Source organism: Protopterus annectens, chromosome 15.part0, assembly GCF_019279795.1.
Source record: "Protopterus annectens isolate FY-2018-M chromosome 15.part0, PAN1.0, whole genome shotgun sequence".
Taxonomy (NCBI): domain Eukaryota; kingdom Metazoa; phylum Chordata; order Ceratodontiformes; family Protopteridae; genus Protopterus; species Protopterus annectens.
Genome location: NC_056749.1, coordinates 362209440 through 362233597, shown reverse-complemented (window position 1 = coordinate 362233597; position 24158 = coordinate 362209440).

The window sequence follows — 24158 nt, the reverse complement described above, 5'->3', positions numbered from 1 at the left end:
TGTGCAAAAGCAACATTCAAAGCAGGAAAGCTGCTGCACCAAGAAAATATCAGTCTGGGACAGAAATGTGATATAAAGGTACTTGAGCAAGAAGGAATGTATAAATATTTGGGAACTGATGAAGGTTCAAGAATAAAACATGAACAAATGTGAACAAAACTCAGTAAGGAATATTTTAGAAGACTATAATTAGTACTGAAAACAGCCCTGACATCTAGGAACAAAGTCCAAGCTATAAACTAGTTTACCTTTCCTGTTCTAAATTACAGTTTTGGGGTGACTGACTGGCCCTGAAATGTATTGAATCAGTCAGGCAGGAAAAAAAGAAAAATGTTTTATCCTTATCTAATGATATACAAAAATCAGTATATACCAAGATTATATATTCCTCATTTTGAAGAAGATATGGACCTCCTCGAAAATTATTACATGTATAAGATCTGCAATCATAAGACTGCATACATATCTTCTAACTTCACCAGATCCAAATATAGTGAAAGTTTTAAAACATGAGGAGAACAAGTCTAAGATGACTTCCCTCCATAGTTTAGCAGAAGCATATCAATTTCAGGTAGGAATAGAAATTAAATCAGAAGTAAACAAAAATCAGGTAGCAACTGAATGTACTAAAAATAAAAGAAAGAATATAAGGAGAAGAATCAGATGAGGTAAGAAATATGGAAAAGGCATAAATATATTTGCAAGTATATAAAACTCTTGGAACAACCTCCTGTTGCTCAGGATCTGATGCAGGAATGGTTAATTTAAACAAAAAGATGAAAGGTTAATATTGGCAGCCCAGGATAGTAGATTATTAATGCATTGGCTTAGAAAGTCCATTGAACATGTGGGAAAAACAGACAAATGCAGGTTCTGTAAAACAGAACTGGAAACAATTGCACATCTTGTTGCTGGGTGTGATATACTAATGTCAGAGGGCCTGTTTACTGAAAGGCATAACAATATGACAAGACTGTTGCATTGGGGATTTTGCAAACATTACATTACTGAAGTAGTTAAGAAGAATTGGAAACATGAGCCACAAAGCATTATAGAAAATGATGAAGTTACATCACATGGAATCATGCATTACCAACAAAGTAGATACGAGAAAACCCAGATATACCAGTCAATGAAAAGAAGACAAAAGTAGCATTGATCATTGCAATTGTTATGCCTAGTGATTACAGTGTCTTATGTACAGAGAGACACAAAGTCATAAAATGCCAAAATTTGCAGGCAAAAATGAGGGCAACTTGGAAGAAGGACACCCAGACAGTTTCAAAGAATGTACAGTCATATTTAGATTTGCTATCAATGCATGTAACTCCATATGAATTACAGAAGGAGCCAATTCTGGGCACGAAGTAGACCTATATATATATATATATATATATATATATATATATATATATATATATGTATACTGTATATAGAGAGATAGATAGAAATAGATCAATATCACTTAACAATATACCACACACATTTGGAATATTTATTAACTGTACTCCACTCAGACTAGTCATTATTAGATTCTCTATGTAATTTGGTTAATGGTTTTACTTGATATTTTAAAAAATATTCACCCAGTGTAAGAATGTCTGTCTTATCTCACATGTCATTCATATATTCACAAGCCTGTTCTTAACCACAATTTTCATCTTGTTGGGTGTATCTCACAACATGGGTAATCTTTTTGTTCCTTCCTTATTTAGCTGATGTTGTCTTTTCCTTTCAACTGTACAATCCATCTGAGATTTTTCTGTTGTCTTGATATTGTCCAGGTTTATAGCTAATGCCTTTTTATTTTTACCTTTCACATCATGCTACTCTTAGGACCATTTTTTGGAAACCCCATCTGCAGTACATTGCATCCAGTGTTTGTAATCACTGTTATTTCTGAATACATATGCTTAGAGTTGATATACTCATCTTCAGAAATATTACTGTTAGGAAAGTTTTGCTCTGTATTATCTTTAGGAAATATACCATTATTACCATCCTTGTCTTCCAAAATAACCTCTATGGGTATATATTCATGTACACTTTCTGCTATAGATGTAGTGATGCTCTCACTGTCTAGTGTAGGAAGCCTTAATATTTGTCAGTTTAAGTGATTTTTTTTAATGATTTCCTTTATTTGAATTTATTCTCTTCCTTTTTTAGATGGCATTAAGAGAGGTCTTAAACACCTATTTTTCTGTGTTGTATGTTTCTTTTGTTAGTGTTTCTTAATTGTTGGTGGATATCTGGCATTTTTACCAGCATCAGTGGTTTGTAGCTGCATGCCACAATCATAAATGTTGCTGTCTAAATCTGTATCCTTGATATTGGTGGTTATTATCAGCTCATTTCTTTCACTTTAGAACTAACTTCCCAGCACTTCATCCCATTCCTTTTCACATTCCTTAATAGCTGAAACTGTATCTTTTAAATATCATGTCCAATCACTGAAGGTGTTGTCTAGTTTCAGTTTTATACAGTCCCTTAATCTTACTGAAATGTGGCTACTTGAAAAATGATTATAAATGTATATGTCTAATAACAAAATTTTAGTTATATGTTGTTGTGTCTTTCGGCTTTTCCCAGTTAGGGGTCGCCACAGCGGAACTCTGGTCCGCTAATGATTGGCAGTAGATTTTTACGTGCCGAGTTGCCGGCCCTGATGCACAACCTTCAACTAAGGTACGTCCATTCACGCATGTCTCCACACAGAAGACGCTCTAGCTGAGAATCGAACAGGACAACATCTTACTGTGAGGCGACAATGCTACCACAGCACCACCACAGCAGTTTTAACAAAGGGAAATAGGTTGTGTTGTTGGTATGTGAAAAAAATATTTATATCTGACATTTTGGGTTTATCAAAAATATGGTATTCTGACAAGATTTTAAGATAGCTTTATAGATTACTTCACCATTAAAAAGACACTCCCCCGGATTTACTAATCTTCCGTGTAAGACTAGATTAGTCTTACACGGAAGCGCAAGTCTAAGAGTATGACAGCAGTGCACCGTGCATATTAATGAGGGCGCACTGCCTCAACTCTAAAGCTTACATGGAGCATGGACAAGTGTAGGGGGCATGTCGGACTGCCGAGCAGTCCAAAAATCCACGGCCCTGCAATGAAGAAACGCTGCAATTTCGAACTACATGAGCGAGTCCGCTCACATGTGCACAGTGTAACACTACACTCCCCCATATGTTAAACAACTGACAAAATTAAAAATAAAAAGAGTTTTTTTTTTTTTTTCATCCGATATAGCTGCCCGTATTTGCACAGGTTTGCCCATTGCTTAGCTACAGTTAGCAGCTTAGAGACCAGAAGAGGATAATAAGAAACATATATGCAAATTAAGCAAAATAGCGATAGCATAGTGTTTACAGCCTTCGCACAAAGAGGAGGCATTCCCGGTTCAATTCCCACTGCTGCACGTTCCATTTTCTGTTGGAAATCTGTATACAAAAATATTTCCTGACATTTTTTATGTATAAGTTTTGTAAAAAGCATTGAAATGTTAAATGTAGTAGTGAACGAATTTTATATATATATATATATATATATATATATATGAAGGTGAAATGGTTATGCATTTTGAGGCATGAGTACCCTATTTTAAGCAATATAAAGCACTGCTAAGCACATTTTACCAGTATTGAGCATATTTAAAACCAATTGCGCGTAGCTGCACACCGCGTTAACCAGCGCAATGTCTTTGCACGTAGCTGCGCACCACGCTAACCAGCACAACGTAGGGCAACGTTGGGTAAACTCGGGTCTGCCCAGTAGGAAAATAATAAACAGTGACAGGGCTCAAACTCAAGATACTGTGTACTATAGTCACAGTACTTAACCACTAAGCCATGACAGCATTTCATAAACATGTACTTTCAACAGACACATATCTATCAAAGGAATTTTAAACATTGCCAACATCAGCTAAGCAGGCGTGTCTACAGCTGAGTTTTTCCAAAAGTGGCCAATCACAAATAAGTGCAGGAAATGAGGCATATTTAAGCCCCACAGGTGGGAATGCTTGCTATAACTGATTGTAGCTTCCTTCTGCAGTCAGCATGGCCGGTGTTGGAGAAGGCACTCGATTTAGAGTTGAACACTGGGGCATCGAGGAGTCCAAAGTAATGGTTTGGCTCCTTGTCCACAGTCATGAGGAAAGACTCCTGCTGGGCCAGTACCAGGGTACCCAATATAAAACGGAGGCCTGGAACAGTCTTGCCCATCATCTCACCAGTGCCACTGGTGTTCTTCAGACTGGTGAGCAGGTCAGGCACCGTTATTCTGACCTGAAGTGACGTAGGGAGGATCAACTTGGCTAGTGGATCCAGAAATCCTGTGCGATGCCTAATGCCCCAGTACTGAGTAAGTAGCCATTGTATTAAGTAGTTAAGAATTGCTATGCTTGTCTATACTATGGATAGGTATGTCTCAGTATCACTGCATTTACTTCAAAGCTGCAGGTGTCTGGGCTATGAATCAGCAAGCCCATGACGATAGGCTGCAAAGGCTGCATCATCAGGCAGGTTAGTAATTATTCTGCATGTACTGTTACATGAAATAAATGAGAGAGCCTTCAAAAAGTCTTTTAACCCAGTAAATAAAGGTGTAATAATCCTTTAATAAATGTATGATTCATGGAGTGCGTCTGTGTCATTTTATTTGATATGTTGTACTGTTGCATTCTACAGATAGTAGTGTTGTATTAAGCAGTGTCAACCCACACTTGGGTAGGCCCATATAACGTGGATGAAAGGAGTGCCAGTAGCTTGTATGCATATGTACAGCCCTCAACTGTTGGTTTATGGCCAGCATGTACAGGTTAATCTGACACATGATTAGCTTGGTATTGTGTTCCCCAGAAATGTCAGTGTGCTGCCATAAATGTAGGGAGCTGTTAACATATAACTGATACTTTCACCTGAACATATCTAGATAATTATATGAAAGTAGAGCTGTCAGTGTACCATCTTAGCAGTAGTGTGTGTGAGCAACTCTCAAAATATGTTGCAGTAACATCTGCATCTTGGACAGTTTGTATGTAAGATACAGCTCATGTATATAATAATCTAGCAAAATCCAATTGCACAATATAAGGACATTGGGTAGTGTAATAATACATATAAGGGACATATAACTGCAGTTAATAGGAATGTAGTGAAAACTAGAAGGATATATAAGTTGTTATTTGAGCTATCTTTTCCCACCCTACTATATGTGCATAAAAAATGCAATTCCACACCTCAGTCGGTCTAATCTCAAAACATTTTTTGGGACATATGTCCTATTGGTTTATAAATATTTGCATTAATTTATATGCATGTGCCCTGTTAAAATACCACAATATTGGTGGCCTGTTGCCATCAATTCAACCTGCATGCTGTTGTAATGTCCACTATTGTTCTATATATGCATGTGTTATGCTTGCTTTTCAACTGTTGAAAATCTGGTATGTTGGGTTAATGGGAATACTTCTGCATGCTGTTATAACTAATTGGGAATGCTGTTGACTGTTACTAACCCATATCTTTATTAAACTCTCCAAAACATAGTTCATATGGGAAGGCCGGTCCCAGCAGACCCACCTGTCCCACCTCAGCTGGCCATGGCACCTGGCACCAGCAGATCTGGTGCCCAGCCTGGGACCTCCTCCTCTGTTGGCCCTGTGCCACCTTCGGGTAGAAGCACTGCAGGGGATGGGGCTCGGGCCCCCCCCCTGGTAAGCATGGGTGGAGGAGGGGCACCTATCACCCTTCGAACGGTCTGGGCTGTGGTGCGTACAGAGATTGAACATTCTGTTGCAGAACCTCTATGTCAGCTTGAGGCCCAAGTGGCACAACTATCAGGTCAGCCTGCCCCTCCTACACAGCCCCCAGCACAGCCACCCTCTGGGCTGTGAAGGTACAGTGGTGACTGCCCATGGGTGGGGACCTCAGTCCCACTGTTTCCATCTGGGGGCTCATGGGCTTGTGATTTCCAAACATCCCTCCCCGTCAAAGGTGTTCACCCACCACATGTGTCATATACCACCCCTGTATGCATCTTGTTTGTCTTGTCTGTTTACCTCCTCAACCTACCTCCCCAAATATACCTACTTCCCCTACCCCACATTCCACTCTCACCTGAAAAAAAGGGCAATCTGCTCCCAAAAAAAATTACGCCACATACATAGCTGCCCATTTTGCACACATGTCCACTGAACACACGGAATGTTATTTAATTGGCATTACAACATACTTTGTTGTCCTCACCCCTCTCTCAAGGGTTGAATGTTTCATATCTACCTCCAGATTTATTGCATATGCACAGCTGTTGCTGTTGAAGAAATGGGCAGCTATGGACCTTCCCTACACCCGTCCTGCACATCCTGAGCTATTTTCCATACTGTCTTTCCCTCTTTGTGCCCCTTTTTCACCACTTTCCTATCTCCCCATTTTTTTTTTTCTTTCAAAGAAATGAGTGTGGGGGTTAGCGGGAGTAAGCACTATTAAGCAGTAGTTAGCGGGTTTGCGTGGGTTTGCACTTGTTTGCGCTTAGAAATGTGCAGCATTGCGCAAACCCACTTACAACTGCTTAAAAGTGCCTTAGTCACTCTGTATGTGAGGGCCCTTGTTCTGCTCAGGAGCAAAATAAAACACCTCTGTAAGTCTCGAACTCCAGACCTTGCACACACTACACAACATGAAGTACCACTAAGCCACGGTAGATATACATCAAGTTGTTGCTTAAATAATTATATCATGCATCAGAATGAGTGAATGTAAGGGAAAAATAGGAATACCATACCACACAACTTGTTCTGTGGATGTTGACCAACAGTTGTTGTTGGATTACATTACATGACTGTGATAAGAGAAGCAGCCATTCTAGCAGGAAATAATGTTACACCATCACTTTACAACCCCACACAATAACACAGCAGGACAAACACTGGCATATATGTTTAGGGCAGAGGCCATACCTCCCAACTGTCCCTAATTTTTAGGGATGTCCCTGATTTTGACACAAATTTTAGCTCTGTCCCTCTGAATCCCTCTGAAAACTACTGACTTTGGCCAGAAAGGTGGTGAATTACACTTAATGAATAATAACAGTAATTAAGAGTTAGACACTTCTTTTACTTCAGAAAAGGTGTATTGATTCATATGCTCTGATTCTCTTAATGTCCCAACTTAATGGCACTAATATTTTAAAGGTGCCCCTGATTGTCCCTGACTTTTTCTTGACTTTTCCCTGAGTCTGTTCAAATATGTACCTGATTGGTTGAGAGGTCTGGCAGAGGCAGAAACACAGAGGCATATTAGCCTTTCTGCTGTTACACAATGTGCAAATAGCTTTGGAAGGAGTTTCGGAAGCATACCCTTATGTAGGAATACAACACTGAAATACAAATGGATGTAGCCATGTACTGGTAGCAACCAACTGTAAGAATGTCATTGCTCTATTTCTGAAAAGACCTGTGTGGTGCACAGACAAAAAATAACAGGCTATTCTCTCGCTATCATGTGGATAGGTCCACAGTTGGGAGTTACACAGACAGACTACTTGCCTTGATAAACTAACATGTACACAGCAACCCTGTAAGTCCAGCAAGATAAAATCCACACAATACTACTTACACTCTCTGTACTTCTGCAACCCTACCCAAATGTAGAATATACGTGTGTGTGCAGGGTCTACCAAGGATGTAGGTAAGCATACTCACAGTACTGAAATGTGTCCAGTTTTTCTGATCAGCTTGTGCTAATGTCAACACTAAAAAAGCACAAACTGTTTAGAACTGAGTAAATGAATATTCACAGTATAGCAGTTCATGAACAATTCTTGTGCCAAAGGAATACATCTCAATAACTAGCTTTGTATGGCAGTTAATTGTAACAGTTGAAAAGAAAGTACATCTTTCCATGTATCTTGGGCTAGCATTTTGAGGGGTGAATGCATTTCTACACTGACAAGTGGGTACTGGAAGCAGCAACATTAGGTCTGAGTACAAAATGTAAATCTCTGGCTACACCCCTGGCTTCTGATATAAGAACAACACCAACCTTCTGTCTTAAACAATGATGTCCACAGCAAACAAGGATGATCTCCATCTTGGAAAGCTGAAAGGGCCACGCCTACATGAGTCAGTAATTTATAGTACTGGGTTGCTATGACAGTGATTACTGCAATTACTACACAGCAGGCTGCATGCAATTAGCAAATGGTGGCCACTAATTGGTGCAGAGGCCATCACATGCTCATGTGCAAATTCCTACAAAAGCAGGCTGCAATCTCTGCCAACAAACTCAAGCACTCTATTGCAGAGACTGACAGAGAGAGACACAGAGAAAAGGAAAAAGAAATATTACCAAATCATACAAAGGAAAGGTATGTGACACATATGCATTTACTGGCATGTAGTAGATGTTATTGAAGAATAGTCTACATAATGTGAACCATTCATATGTGGCAGCAGTACTTCTTTATGCACAGATGTTCTTCTTAACTACTGCTATGGACAATACTGTGTTTACCTGTGGGCAGTGGGACATACCTGTGAAATGTGTAGCTCAGCATTTAAGGTCAAAGATCTGATCCATGTTATCTGTGTTCTGTACTGTAGTGTGGCCAATGGCTGTTGGGGGGATTAGCGCTAACATTATATAAACATGGGTGTGACAGAACAACACATGCATGATAGTCATATTAAAGTGTAGCTTAGCATTGGCAACTGCTGTAGCAGTCTAGTATGCTTATCTAGCATATGTTGCCATATATACCCCCTAATGTTAGTGTGTGTTCATATGTGACACCTGTTTGTATTGCAGCAAGGCCCAACAGTTCAGCTGTGAGGTCCAGGGACTTACAACAGTGTGGACCTTGTGTGTGTATGCCACAAACATACGGAGAAATATATATGTGTCATATATAGTCACATCTGTATATGTGCATAGAGCAGGGGACATATTGCAACTGTTTGTGAAGAGGGGAGATATATATGTTGGTGAAGGTTAGTATGTGCATATTTGTATGTAGGTTTTAGTGTGTGACAAACAAGACAGCATACAGTGCTGGTATATGACATGTGGTGGTTAAACACTGTGGGTGGTTTGTTCAGTTTGCAATGTTGAAGCCAGTAAGGCCTGCTAAAGCTACCTGGGCTGTAAATACCTTCAATGTATTTATCCCAAGACTGTGCAATTTTATTACATTACTGTGCACCTTACATCCTTTGTATAGATGATATTCTCTCTACGAAAGGTGAAATGTATATGTGCCTACATATATTTGTACATGTAGACAAATGGATGTGTATATGTATGTGTGTATATATATATATATATATATATATATATATATATATATATATACTCATACACACCTACATCTACTTGTTGCAATAGATTCTCTGTACTGTTGACTGACTGTGATGGTCAATATGTTTGTGAATACATCAAAGATATGTATCTGTGGGATAGCTTAGTGGGAAACTGTTTAAGTCATGGTATTATGGGTCCTTGCTTTGATCCTAGCAAAAGCTGTGTATTCTGTTGCTAGGCAGAACAAGTGCTATTGCATACAGTGTGATTAAGTCCCTTGGTTTTAACTAGGGTGTGTCATTGGTGGCTAAAACACTATATCTATAATTATTGATTGGCACCAGTGTTGAATGCAAATCCTGTAATACTACTTGAAGCTCTGGGCCTGTACAGCAAAGTATGGTCTATGTCCACATTGCTTGCATCCACTGTTTTGTGTGGTCTCTGTATTCATCACAGGTTACATTTCTCAAGATTAAGGTTGTGTAAGTACTGACAAACAGTACTATATAGTACACACTGAAAGCTTATCTGGGTTGTCATACCTTTGTGTCCTGTAATTATGTCTGATGTGTGTGTGGGTATGTCTGTAACATGTCCTTTGACATATGTGTGGTAAAACATATAACTGTGTATCTAGCAACATTCATAGTGTACTACAGCAGTATGTGGCCTATATTCCCAATTGTGCACATATTGTGGCATTAACAAGTTGTGTGATATAATAGTAATACATTTACTGGACCTTACACTGATTGTGATGGATGATATATTTCTTTACACATCAGCTTGATGTATATCTGCTGTGGCTAGGTGGTGCATCGTGTTGCATACAGTGTGCCAGGTACTCTTGTATAGTCTTATATAGTGATTTTATTTTGTTGCTGTGCAGAACATGGTTCATTAGATAGAGAGTGAGCAAGGCAATTTCAAGCAGTTGTGGGGTGAGCAGTGATAAGTGGCAGTTACAGTGTTTCACTCTCGGTTAGCTTATAGGTTGCTATATATGGCAGTTCAGTGATATCTGTACTGTATAATGTTAAATGTGCCATATGACTTGCTCAGACATATTTTTGTATTTATGTCTTCCAGGGATCATGGCTCATCGCAGGAACCCCGGTTACAGTAGTGCTGAAGATGATATCATTACTAGCAGTATGATTCAGCACTACCGTCTCATGTTCTCATGAACCAGCCAGGACCAGCAGGAGCATGCTGCAATGTGGCAAAATGTTGTCCGCAGGGTCAATGAGGTAGGCCTGCATAACCGGACATATGAGCAGGTATGCCACCACTACAGTGATCTTCTCAGACATGTCCATCAGCGTGCCGCTAATGTGCGTAAACAACAGCTTGCAACAGGAGGTGGTGTTAATATCCACCCCCCCCCCTCACCAGAGTGGAGCTGCTCATGAGCCTGGTGGCACCTGCCCAACAACAACAGCAGCAGACATACACCATGATGGAGGTTGGAGCCACCCAGCAAGCACACATGGAGCATGCAGGTAACATGGCATATCTGTAGACTACTGTTATCTGTATTGGTAGATCATGCATATGTGAGATGTGGAGTGCGTCGTTCAAAAATATGGAGCCTGTTGTTGTGCAATACTGATCATTTGGAACATAATCTGTAGCCCTGTGAATGTAAACTGTTGTTGTACTGTGAGATTACAAACACACAGTAGCAATGCCACAGTTGTGGCAACTAGCAAACTGTCTCATCTCTATATAGGTCCCTCTGGGGTGACATCAAGGAAGCGGACAGATGCTGGTGAATGTGTTCTACATTTATTATTGTAAATAAAAAGTGCATGTCATAGTTAAGGTGTAGGCCATATACACATGTAACACACCTACCCACAATGCATGCTGTCCATGTTTGGTGTAAGAGCACGCACATCTCACTAATGTGATTAGCTGCCTCAAACACATGCAATACCCAGACCATCTCAAGCAAATGTAGCTAGACTGTAGTGACCATTGGACAGGCACATTTGATACTCAACATGCACATAACATACACATCTATGTCATACACAGAGCATTTTAACATGCTACACAAAAAGGATTCCCAAACCCTCTGTAAAGACACACTCCAGTATCCAAAATCTCATCCACACATTACACATAATATACCTGAGGGGTAGAGGCCTATCATGGGGCATTTAAACACTCTGCAACACACTACACATTCACGGCAGGGAATGCTTCTTATTAGCCTCCTTACAAACTCACGTAACAACTGGTTGTGAAATGGTGAATTTAGCCAAGGTAGTACAGTTCTGGCACAGCATGATTAGTGCTGGTTTGTGAAACATTTGTAGCCTTGAGTGACCACCTGATGCTTCATGATGATGGCCTATGGTACTATACTCCATCCAGTTACTGTAACCACAGTACTACACATAGCTGTCATTGCTACACACCATAATGATGCATGTGTGCACACATATGCACCTCTAAACAGTATGCATACCAATCACCATTTGCACAACTGACACATATATGTCTTGTGATGCTATTGAGTGGCTAGGTCATATGACAGATATTGGGTATGTGTAGTATTTAAATATGTAGTTGTGTTTTAGCATGCCATGTCATGGATGAGACTGGCATGTCCACAATATGATCTACACTCACCATAAGTACCATACATTAGGTATGTGGCCGAATGGTATTCCATCAATTATCCATGCACCACTGATGATGTTGTGTGAATACTCATCATGCATGTGCTAAAATGGGTCCACAATTATTTGCTAAAGATACAGAGGCTGTAATCAGGATTGGATACCTATCTGACACACAGATACACATCCAGAAATGGTATGTACACCTGTGAGTTATGGTGCACAGTACATTACAGGGTTATGAATACCTGCACAGCAATGTTGTGTCCATGTATGCATTGTATTCGAGGGGGATGGCCATCACCTAATAACAAAACACATGCATCAAAAGCCATGTATACTGTTAGTAACAAGGACTGACTACACTTGCACTGCATGCTGTTGAGCAACACATGTCCTGCATGCTGACATGTGTGATATGACTGTATTGCTTGTGATACTGTACCCCACCATCACTTGCTATTGTGTATGTTCTGTGATTCCTGGTGTTGTCTGTTTCTGCTTTAGGGAGGAGTGTAGTTTTGTGTGTGTTTATGTGTGCACGTGTGCATGTGGTCTGAAGTTATGTTCATGTCTTAAAGTGTGTTTCCTGTTTTCCTCTCACAGATGCCGAGGTGGGGCTGGTTCAGTACAGCAGGGAACCTGATGTCACTGAGACAGACAGTGATGATGAGGATAGGTATGTTGAGGCACAGGCAGGTTTGTCATGGTCTGTTGTTGGGCCACCAATTGACAGTACACAAGTCTCCACCCCATCCATGCACACAGTCATACTGCCTGTACATCCATCATCACCATTGCCCTTAGCTGAGGGACAGTGTATGGTTGGCACTGGCCAGGACAATGTGGAATCTATGGCACATGCATCAGGACACAGCAGCCATAGCCAGATGTCTGGAATGGTACCACATAGGCAGATGCCCAGGGGTTCTCATCAGAGCACTGCTGGTCATCATGCCCCTGGCAGATGTGCCACACCCCTTTCTACCACACGCATGTTCCAGGCCGTCATGGAGGCACAGATATGAATGGATCGGTACACCAGACAGGGGATAAGGGCACAGAGGGCTCATTACACCTCTGAAATGACAGTATCCATGACCTAGCAGGTGCCATATGTAACTACACTGAGGTCATTGATAGACGTTGGGGTGAGACATTGGATGTCCTCCACAATGTCATGTCCATGTGTCAGGACAGTGCGGGATGGTTGAGACGTCGACTTATGTCAGCAACATCAGCAGCTGGAGGTCACCGTGGATGTCCAGCAAGTCACAGCTGCTCCCATAGTGCCAGTACCAGCCCCAGCAATGTTGGGGGGGCTGTCCATAGACCGTCCTAGCAGACCACGTGCACGTGGCTCTGGCCAGTCCCATCAGGGACCTGGATCCAGTGGACATATGTCAACCTCTTCGGATAGTACCCAATCTGGATTAGTACCTGATACTGTCTGTAGCACCCCTGCCAGGCACAGGTTCCGTATCCGTGGCCAGAGACGGTGACCTGTAAAGCCTGCCAGGTACAGTTTGTAGCTGTCTCACAAATCCCCGTATATGGCAGCCACATGGTGAAACTGTATACATGCAGACACACACATATAAACCAGAAACCTAGGGCAAACACATACCCGCCCACATGACATCAACATTGGTCCATAACAGTACTCATGGCCCTCACACATACACACACTCACACATGCATGTCGATTGTATGGCTCAGTGTAGGCCTCTGGCAAACCAACAACACACCCTGTGCATATGATGAAACCTGTGCCACCTCCTGTCATCTGTAACATTGATGCAGGAACAGGCTAACATGGTGCTGATGCACAGGGTGACTTTAATAAAGTATAGCAATGGTTGGATATGTAGCATGTTGTCAGCAGTAAAGTGTAATGATATCCTTGAAGGTGTAGCTGAGCAGGCATGATGCATTAAAGCTGTAATTAGCAATGTTGTATTGTTTTCACCAGTGTTTATTCCAGTTGTGTTTTGTTTGCCCATGTGCCACTTGGCTGATGTGTGTAGTTGTGTCAGCATGCATTATACAGTGAACAGTAAGTGTGGGGTGTGTGCAACCCAGGTTTGCAGGTGTCCATTTGTGAACATGGTGGAGGTGCACTGTCTGTATGTCCATGCATATTGGACACATGGGCAGGGTGACATGCCCTGTATTGGCTAGTGTTAACACTCCATAGTTTCTATTGGTGGCCAGTATGCATTGTACTACACACATTTTGGAACTTGAGTACGCGTCTGTGTGTATGACACGGGTTGACACTGTGCTGTGGTTGATGCTGTTGTTTCTATCTGTCATTGGTTTGCATTACTAAGATTAACACTGTCCCAGCTGGATAATCCTTTAGTAATGCACACTGTTTACCTACAGGGTTGCATGGACCGTGCTATTACAAACACAAGAAATTCTCACTTATACAGTAAAAGTGCATTAGTCTCATGGACCCCTGCCATAAACTAAATATATCATAGAAGGTGTGAAGTTGTACCAAAAAAAGAGTTACATACCAAGAAGGGATAACCTCTCTGGTCAGTATCATTGGAAAAATACAATCCCTCAATAAACATACAAGGCAAGCTTCAAAATACAAAATGGCAAGGATTCCAAAGACAACACTAAAGCTTTCTTTAGTGTTGTGTATAATCTACAGGGGAAATCTCAGATCGGGTTACAGTTAATGTAAATGGTCACAAAGTACACTTATCTGACTGACATTACCAATTTCTTGTCAGACGGTTTGAATGCGAATTTCACCACCCTGTTGTTACACAAGGGCCACATTTCCAGACCTGAAGAATGTAAAATCTGATGATTCACAGATACTCTAGTTAAAACATCTCTTTACCAAAGTCCAAACCACAGTGGCAATGGTACTGGACAGTGTCCCTGGCTGTGTCATACACAAGCTGACATATGAAGTCACCACTCACCTAAACACTCTGTCCAGATGCAGCCTCTATACAGGTTACATACTTGTGGAATGACAAGGGTTGAGCTACAACATCTTCTTCTTCTCCTTTCAGATGCTCCCATTAGGGGTCGCCACAGTAGATCATCCATTTCCATTTCTTCCTGCCCTCTGCATCTTGCGCTGTCACACCATCCACCTGCATGTCTTCTCTCACCACAGCCATAAACCTCATCTTAGGCATTCCTCTTTTCCTGTTACCTGGCGGCTTCATCCTTAGCATCTATTTCACAATATACTCTGCATCCCTCCTCAGCACATGTACAAACCAACTTAATCCTGCCTATCTGGCTTGGTTTACTAACCTTCAAACCTGGGCTGACCCTCTAATATACTTATTCCTAAACCTGTCCAGCCTCATCACACCCAGTGCAAATGTTAACATAAATTGATTAAGGGTAGAACTACAACACATCCTGGAAACTCTCACCCTATAAGCCAGACAAATGTTATCGGGAAGGCTATGGAGAACAGCATTATGGAACTCATTAACAGAGACATTATGAACCTGCAAACACTGCACCATACCCACTTAGGTTATCTAAAGGCCAGATCATGGCTCATATACCTAGTAGACATCACGCCAGTTAACAAGGCTATAGATGAGGGAGGGGAGGTCTATAGCTACAGCTCACCAGCAATTCATACCCATCCCACATTCTGGTATTATACATAACCTCAACAGACTGACCATAAACGATTGTTAGATGATGGATTGACAACTGACGCACAGATGTAGGACACACAGTAACAGTTGCAGCCTCCATGTACAATTCTATGCCAGTAACAACTGGTATTCACCTGCACTCAGTCCTGGGACCACTTCTGGTTGGCATATGGCTTTCTTAGGTACAAGCAAACACAGTAGGGATATGTCTGCTCGCATTTGATGAAAATGCATACTATGAGCTATACTTTATTCTCCAGATGACACACACATTTTCCAAAAGGGTATCATAGACACATATACCTGGCGTCAAACTCATGCTGTAAAGCTATAAGCCAAAGAAAGCATAGTTATCCACTTTTAGAAAACAAAGTATCCCCAGAGTACAACATAGGTAGTAGCCCTCAAAATGTGGAACAGGTACTAATGTATACATAGAGCCATGTGTTTAGTCATCTCTCCTTTGATAATCACATTACCAAAGGGTTTTGGAAATCTCTCTGTGGAGCACATAAGCAATAAAGGGTTTGCATGCAGATCCACAGAGGTTGTTGCACACCTATAATGATTAGTCATCTTTGCCAGACTTTGCTTGCTTTGGAACAGGATTCAAATATACATCAAGCATAAACCCTCACTCACACTCTTCAATAGAAACTGTGATGAGTGGATGTGAAACAGAAGACATAGCCCAGGGATCACTGCAATGGCTAAGCTTGTCACTAGCATACAGAAGTGACCTAAGGTCTGGAAAGTGCCAGCACGCTCTGGCAAAGATAACAGATGCATTCATGGAGAAAGCAGAGTACCCACCTATGAAATAATTGAGGTCACATCTATGTATATGGCTTTGCCCCAGAGCTACCTTACATGTGTAATGCACATACAGTTGTCATTGTGATATGTCATACACTAGAAAAATCAAAACCCACTTCACATTGACCAACAGTGTCACACACTCTCACACACCTGGAACACACACACACACACACACACACACACACACAGTCAGCAAGTGCGAGATTCAAACTCCTTCCTAAGTATATTATGATACTACAGCAGTATGCATTTACATGACGCGCTATGCACATTACTGGGATTTCACCTTTCCACAAGAATATTTGTAGGATGGTGACATCATCAGATGTGACAAAGATGAGTATACCACTTTTAAGGGGTGTGAGTATTCTCCAAAAAGGTTGCTTTCTCCCCAGGGAGAGACAGACACACACACACACACACACACACACACACACACACACACACACACACACACACACAGTTAGCAAGTGCAGAGTTCTTAATTGGAGTTACAGGGTGCAATACAGACATTACGTGATGACAGTTTGCCCAAAGATTTTTTCACATTTGCTAACCTCAGCAGGCTTATCATACTAGGTGTATTGTGAGTGTATTGTATGCATAGGCCATGACCATATCATATATGGGTTGATGCACCACATGCTGGCACACACAGGGTCAAACCGGTTGCTAAGCTCTGTCAACCCAATACTGGACAATACAGTCAAGAGGAGTAGGGCCATACAACCACAACACCAACAGTCTCACATAGACCTACAATATAAGCATCAGCAAAACACACACACATAAATACACATTACCATACTTGGAGAATACAAATGTTAATCTGAAAAAGAGAGAGTGTCCTCCTAAGCAGACAAGCAAGCAACATGCACCTCCAAGCACACGCCAGAAAACACATAATACACCAAAGCAGTGTGCCTCACAACAGGCCCTAAGGCAAAATAACATACCCAACACACTAGTAATAGGTGACTTCATAGTCAGGCACACAGATGTTCCACTCACTCGGCTGGACAAGGGGAAGGTTACTGTCAGTTGTCTGTCAGGTGCTATGATCCGCCACATAACACAAGCACTTACATCACTCCAGAACAGGTACATATATGACATGTTCTTTGTACATGTCAGTGTGATTGATCTGAGACATACCTCCCAGGACAACATGACAAGAGATATATAGTAGCTGTATGATAATGTAGCCCAGGCTGGTATGACCCTGACCTTGAGTAGCATCTTACCTTCACCTACATGATACTGCAATATAACAAAAAGATGATAAACTTCAACAATTGGCTGAGCTTCTGGTGTCATTCAAAGGGGATCCAGCCTCTGTCTGCCTGTGATGACATGATAGACAAGCCTCGTTGCTTCGCTACAGATGGTTTGCACCTGTCGCCCCTATGCTTCTGAATACTGGCCAAGGCTCTTGCTGTCCCCGTATTACCTTTTTTAGGCAAGGCTCAAAGGTTCATAGGTAGGTACTAGGCTATTGGCCCTGGGGCCTATACAAGCCCAGCCAAAAAGGTACCCTGGCTTTTTCCACCCAAGAAATTTATTTTCCTGTGCCACTGTCGAGCAGAGACACAGAAGTGATTCCCGGGGTGAATTTCCTATTTCCCATCCAATCATAAAGATTTTTCTTGAAGAGTGCTAATGAGGAATTTTTTTTGATATAGATAGGTAGTTTATTCCAGAGTATGGGAAGTCTCTGGGACAGGAATCTATCCCTCCGGCATGTTCTGTTTATTGTGGTGACAAGGTTTAGGTCCCTAGAGCATGTAGCTCGGAGGGATTGGGATTTCTTTAAGTGGAGCATGTCCAACAGCTCTGGGTTTGACATAGCTTTGTATGTTAGGCAGAGATCACCTCTGAGTAGGCGATATGTGACAGAGTAAAGCTGGAGTTTTTTGAGACGGTCTGTGTAGGGCATGTGTTTGAGGCCAGTAATCCTCTTTGTGAGGTATTTCTGCGTCCTTTCCAGTTGTTGTAGATGTCTTGTGAGGTACATACCAAAAGGGGCACTGTACTGTATAATGAATCTAATGAGTGATGAGTAGAGGGGAACAATGACCTCTTTTTTTCTGCATGAGAAACCTTTTGTGATGAGGTGTGCCATGTAGAAGGATTCCCTGACTACTGTGGCAATGTGATTATCAAAGGAGAGACTACTGTCCACCTGTGTCCCAAGGTCTCTTATCACACTTTCAGTGTTAAGTATACTACCACCTATGTTGTAGTTCATGGGTACAGAGTTTTTACCAAAGGGTATGACAATGCATTTTTTGGTATTGCGCTTGAGGCCATGGCTTTGACACAAGGCATCTGTCTTAGTGAGGCCCTTTTGTAGGATGTCCACATTGTTAGTAGTTTCGATTATGGCTCCTAGTTTGCAGTCATCTGCGAACTTCATTAGCCAAAGACCTTCTGTGTTAGCCTTTACTTCAGGGAAGTAGATACCAAACAGGACAGGACATAGGACTGAACCATGTGGTACTCCACTTGTCACTGGTCTGAAGTCAGATTTGGAGTCTGCTACTTTCACAGTGTGGGTTCTGTCAGTGAGCCAGTTGGCAACCCATCTTGTGACATAGGGATTTATACCTAGTTTAGTGAGTTTATCTATAATTCCAGAGTGGGGGATGGTGTCGAAAGCCTTGACATGATTTAGATAGGCTGTGTCAACCACCTTAACCTTGTGTACGGCTTTGGTGACTGCTTCAAAGAAGTCTATCAGGTTTAGGAGACATGATCTGCCTTTTACAAACCCAGAGTGGTTGGGGTCCGGAGTTTGGAGATTACCAATGTCTTTGTTTATAAGTTCCATGATGATACATTCCATGGCCTTGCAGACCAGGCTCATTAGGCTAATGGGGCGCTAGTTCCCGGGGTCCATGGTGGCTCCCCCCTTGTGTAGTGAGATAACCATTGCTGTGTACCATTCAGCAGGCACAAAGCCTGAGGTGAGGCTATGATTGAACATGGTACTTAGGTGTGGTGCCACTTTGTCCTGTAGTTCGTGTAGAAAGCAGCCTGGGATGTTGTCTGGTCCCATGGATGCTGTGTTCCTGGCTTTGGAGAGTGTGGTTTTTACCTGTGCAGCCGTGATGACAGGAGCCTTGTATTCTTCCGGTATAGAGATGGGCTCTTTCATAGGTGAGAGGGGGGTAAAGTTAGCACTGAACCTCTCTGCCAGGATGTTGGCAATATCAGTTGGGTCTGTATATTTAGTGCCATTGTGCTGTAACTCAGAGCAGATCTGAGTGTTGCCATTGAGATTATTGACATAGCTATAGAATGCTTTGTGGTTGTCTTTAGAATCAGTGGTGATTTTGTTTTCGTAACTAGCTTTGGAGGATTTTATCAGGGATCATAGCTTCTTACTGAGGCTGACCAGGGAGCTCCTCCACTCATGGGATTTTACCCTCTTTTGCAACAGTTTCTTCCTTCTGTTGTACAGTTTGTTTATGGCAGGGGACCACCAGATTGGCTTCCTTTTCTTGGAGGATAGTGTGTTGGTTCTGTTTGGGATAGCACAATCTAGACACTCATGTAAGTGCTTATAAAGTGAAATTGTGTAGGATTCAGTAGTCATAACTGTATTGTCCATCTGCATGGGTGTCATGAAGTTCACCACTTCTGTCTTAAGAAGCATGAAGTTGGCTTTGGAGAAATTTGTTAACATGGTTTCCTTAATGGGGGGTGGGGGCAGAATGTGGATATGTAGGGTAATTAGCTTATGGTCGGATCGGACCAATGAGGTGTTGACTTCAGGTGTGGAACACCGGTCACTCAGGACAAACCTAACCCCGTAACCAACACAAATAACCACAAAGTGAGCTAAATGCTACTCATTGCCAGAAGTCTCAGCCACCAAATGCACACACTCGAGGCACTTCTCAGTGTGGAGAATATTGATATCTGTGCAGTAACAGACACCTAGTTCAAGGCTCCAGAGAGCACACCAGCACTACCAGGATACTACTCATTCCATACCTTCCAGCATCAGAACCTGGATCATAGCACATAGGGTGGGGATGTATCCATATTCATCAAGGATACCTACACCTCTCTCTACATCCTCTCTACAGGATATGTACCCATAGAATGTTGCACAGCAACGTTCTTCCCACGCCACAGGGGTGGGGCCACAAAAGACCCCTGGCATTCACGCTGTATGAGCCTGACAAGTCTGATCTGCAAGGCAATGGAGCCAATCATAATGGAAGTCAACAATAAAGACATTGGGAACCTTCACACAGTTGAGCACACCCAGTTTGGCTTCATCAAATGCAGATCACGCCTCTTGAACTGGGTGGATTTCTTTGAGACAGTTACCCAGCCTACAGATGATTGAAAGGAGCTCCACACAGCCTACCTATACCGCTCTAAAGCCTTTGACACCATTCTCCAGTCAGGTATCATAGATGAACTCACCAACCTGGGCATGAATCCATACATCACAAGATGGATTGCAAACTGGCTTACAGATCCCACAAATTGAGAGTTGCTGGCTACATGACAGACTCTACACCGGTAACAACTGGTGTTCCCCAGGGTTCAGTCCTGGGCTCCCTCCTGTTTGGTATAGACTTCTCAAAAGTACATGCCAACACAAGAGGGTTGTGGTTGACTAATTTTGCTGGGAACTGTAAAGTGTTTGCCATAATAGATTTCCCGGATGATGCAAATATTCTCCAGAAGGGACTCTATGAGACAGATATGTGGTATCAGAATCATGGTCTCAAGCTCAGTGTGAAAGAATGCATAGTAATCCCCTTTGGGGAAAACAAAGTACCCACAAACTACCACGTAGGTGTTACCCCCTAAAAACTGACAAGGTAATAAGGGATCTGGGGACACAAATAGATAGTAATCTTTCCTTTGACAACCATGTTACCAAAGTGATTAGGAAATCCTATGTGGCCCACCTAATCAACAAAGGGTTTGCATCAGGATCAAAAGAGGTAGTGGTGGCCCTCTACTCTTAAGTCATCAGACCCATCATTGAGTACAATGCACCATTTTGGATGTACTCGACTAAGCATATCCAGCAGCTGGAGAGATCACAGAGGTACCTCACAAAGAGGATTACTGGCCTCAAACAGTTGTGTTATGCAACACAACTGGTAAAATTAAATCTGTTCTCCGTTGCCTACCACCTACTCAGAGGCACACTCTGCCTAACATACAGAGTCATGTCCAACACATAACTGTTGAACATGCTCCATCTACGGATAACAAAATTCAGTCACACTACACACTCCAGGGATATGAATCTCATCACAACAATGAATACAACATGCTGGTGGGATAGAGTACCATCCCAGACAATTGCCTTACTGTGGAACAGAGTACCAATGTACATCAGACAGAGCCCCTCACTGACACTCTTCAATAGGAACCTTAATGAGTGGGTGGGAAACAGACAATTCACGCCAGGCATCACATCAGCAGCCCCACTAGAAAGGGGCTTAGGGTACTAACTATTAGAAATAGGGCTTAGGAGACTATCCAATGGGGTGGTGAAAGCTGCGCAACTTGCCTAGGCTAATATATGCCTTCATGAAGATAGTCTACTACATACCTATGAACCTATGTGACAGGTACATGTCTACAGATAGTAGATGTGTACTTCATTGTACAGTCATGTTGTACAGCAGGCACATGCACCACATACACTGTAATACTTACAGATACTGGTGGCTATTATGTACAGTGGGTGAAATGTGCACCTCATGTCTTTTGTGCCATTGGGATGTGTGCTGGGTGGGACAGTCCTGGATGGCTCCCTGTCATGGTCACCCTCTTACACGCATCTCTGTCCATCCATCTTTGGTGTATTATACTGTGTTCCCCCTACATATATATAGGTATGTAATAGGCTATCTGCCTGAAGGCATATATTAGTATGGCCAGAGTGTGCAGCTATCACAACATATGGGGTTAGTTCCCTAGGCCTCTGTGTAGTAGAGCTGATGAAGTGATCCATAGTGTGACAGTTCAGTTTCATATACACTCATCAAGGCTCCTCTGGAAGAGTGTCAGTGAGGGACTCAGCTTAATGTAGGTTGGGAGTCTGTTCCAAAGCAAGGGAAGTCTCTGAGTTAGTAATGTATCCCTTCAATATGTTCTATTTATTGTTGTGATGATGTTATCCCTAGAGCATGTGGCACAGTGAGCTTGGTTTACTTCAGATAGAGCATGTACATCAGTTCTGCATTGGACATGGACCTGTCTGTTGGGCAGATATCGCCTGAGTAGACAGTATGCAACAGAGTACAGATTGAGTTAACCTCAGTCTTGTTGCATGGGGCAACTGTTTGAGGCCAGTAATCCTCTTGTTGAGGCACTTCAGTGGTCTTTCCAGCTGCTGAAGGTGCCTAGTCAGATTCATCGCAAGTGTGCCATGATACTCTCTGATGGGTCTGATGACTGATGAGTAGAGGGAACCTCCTTTGACCTACATGCAAAGACCTTGGCAATTTGTGGGAACACATAGTATGATTTTCTAACCACTTTGTGAATGTGTTTCTGGAAGTAGAGATGACTATCCACATGTGTCCATAGATCCCTTATTATTACCTCTATACTTAGGGTGTTGGCACCTTTGTGGTATTTGTATGACTGTAGCTCGAGGCCATAATTTTGACATCACTTCTGTCTGACTGAGACCCTTTTTAAGGATGTCTCTGTTGTCCCAAACATCGATTATGACAACCTTTTTGCAGTCATCCACAAACTTTGCTAACCATAGCCCTCATGTGTTTGACTGTATTTCTGAAAAGTATACACCAGACAGGTGGGGTCCCAGGACTGAGCCATGGGGGACAGCAGTTTTTACCAGCTTACAGTCCAACAGGGAGACCACAATTCTTACCTTGTGGGATCTATCTGTGCCCCAGTTGGCAATCCATCAGATGACATACGTGTTTATGCAGAGGTTGTTAATTTGGTGGATATGACATGTGTGTGGGATGTTGGAAAAGGGCTTTTCAAGGTCTATGCAGGCCATGTGGAGCTCATTTCATTGATGTGTGTCCTGGGTGACTGCCTTGAAAACTGTCTAGCAGGTTTAGGGACCATGATCTGCCCCTGACCAAACCAAAATCGGTAGGGTTGGGTGTTTGTAGGCTCCCAATAGCTCTGTTTATGAGGTCCATAATGATGGACTCCATGGCCTTGCAGATCAGGCTTATTAGGCTTATAAGACAATAGTTCCCATGGTCTGTTGTGCACCAACACTTGTGGAGTGTGCCAAACGTTGCTGTAACCCATTCAACAGTTTCATATCTTGTACAGAGGGTGAGTCTCAACAGACTGTTCAGCTGCAGGGTCTGCTTGTTTTGGAGTTCACATATGACACAGCCAGGGACACCATGTCATCCCATAGACACCGTGTTTTTAGGTTTGGATAGAGCTGTTTAACCATTGTATATGTGATTTCTGGCTTTTCACAATCTCCAGGTATGGTAATGGGCCCTTTTGTCAGTGAGAGGGGGGTAAATATGTATGAACCTGTCTGACAAGATGTTGACAATGTCAGTCATGTACATGTATTCATTTACACTTTGCACTGACTCAGAACCTATATGAGTTTACACTGATATTTATGACATAGCGAAAGAAAGCTTCATGGTTCTCTATGGACTCTTTGGCAATATTTTTGCCAGAACATGGCTTGGATAATGTTAGGAGTGTTCATTGTTTCTTGATGATACTGATCAGAGATTT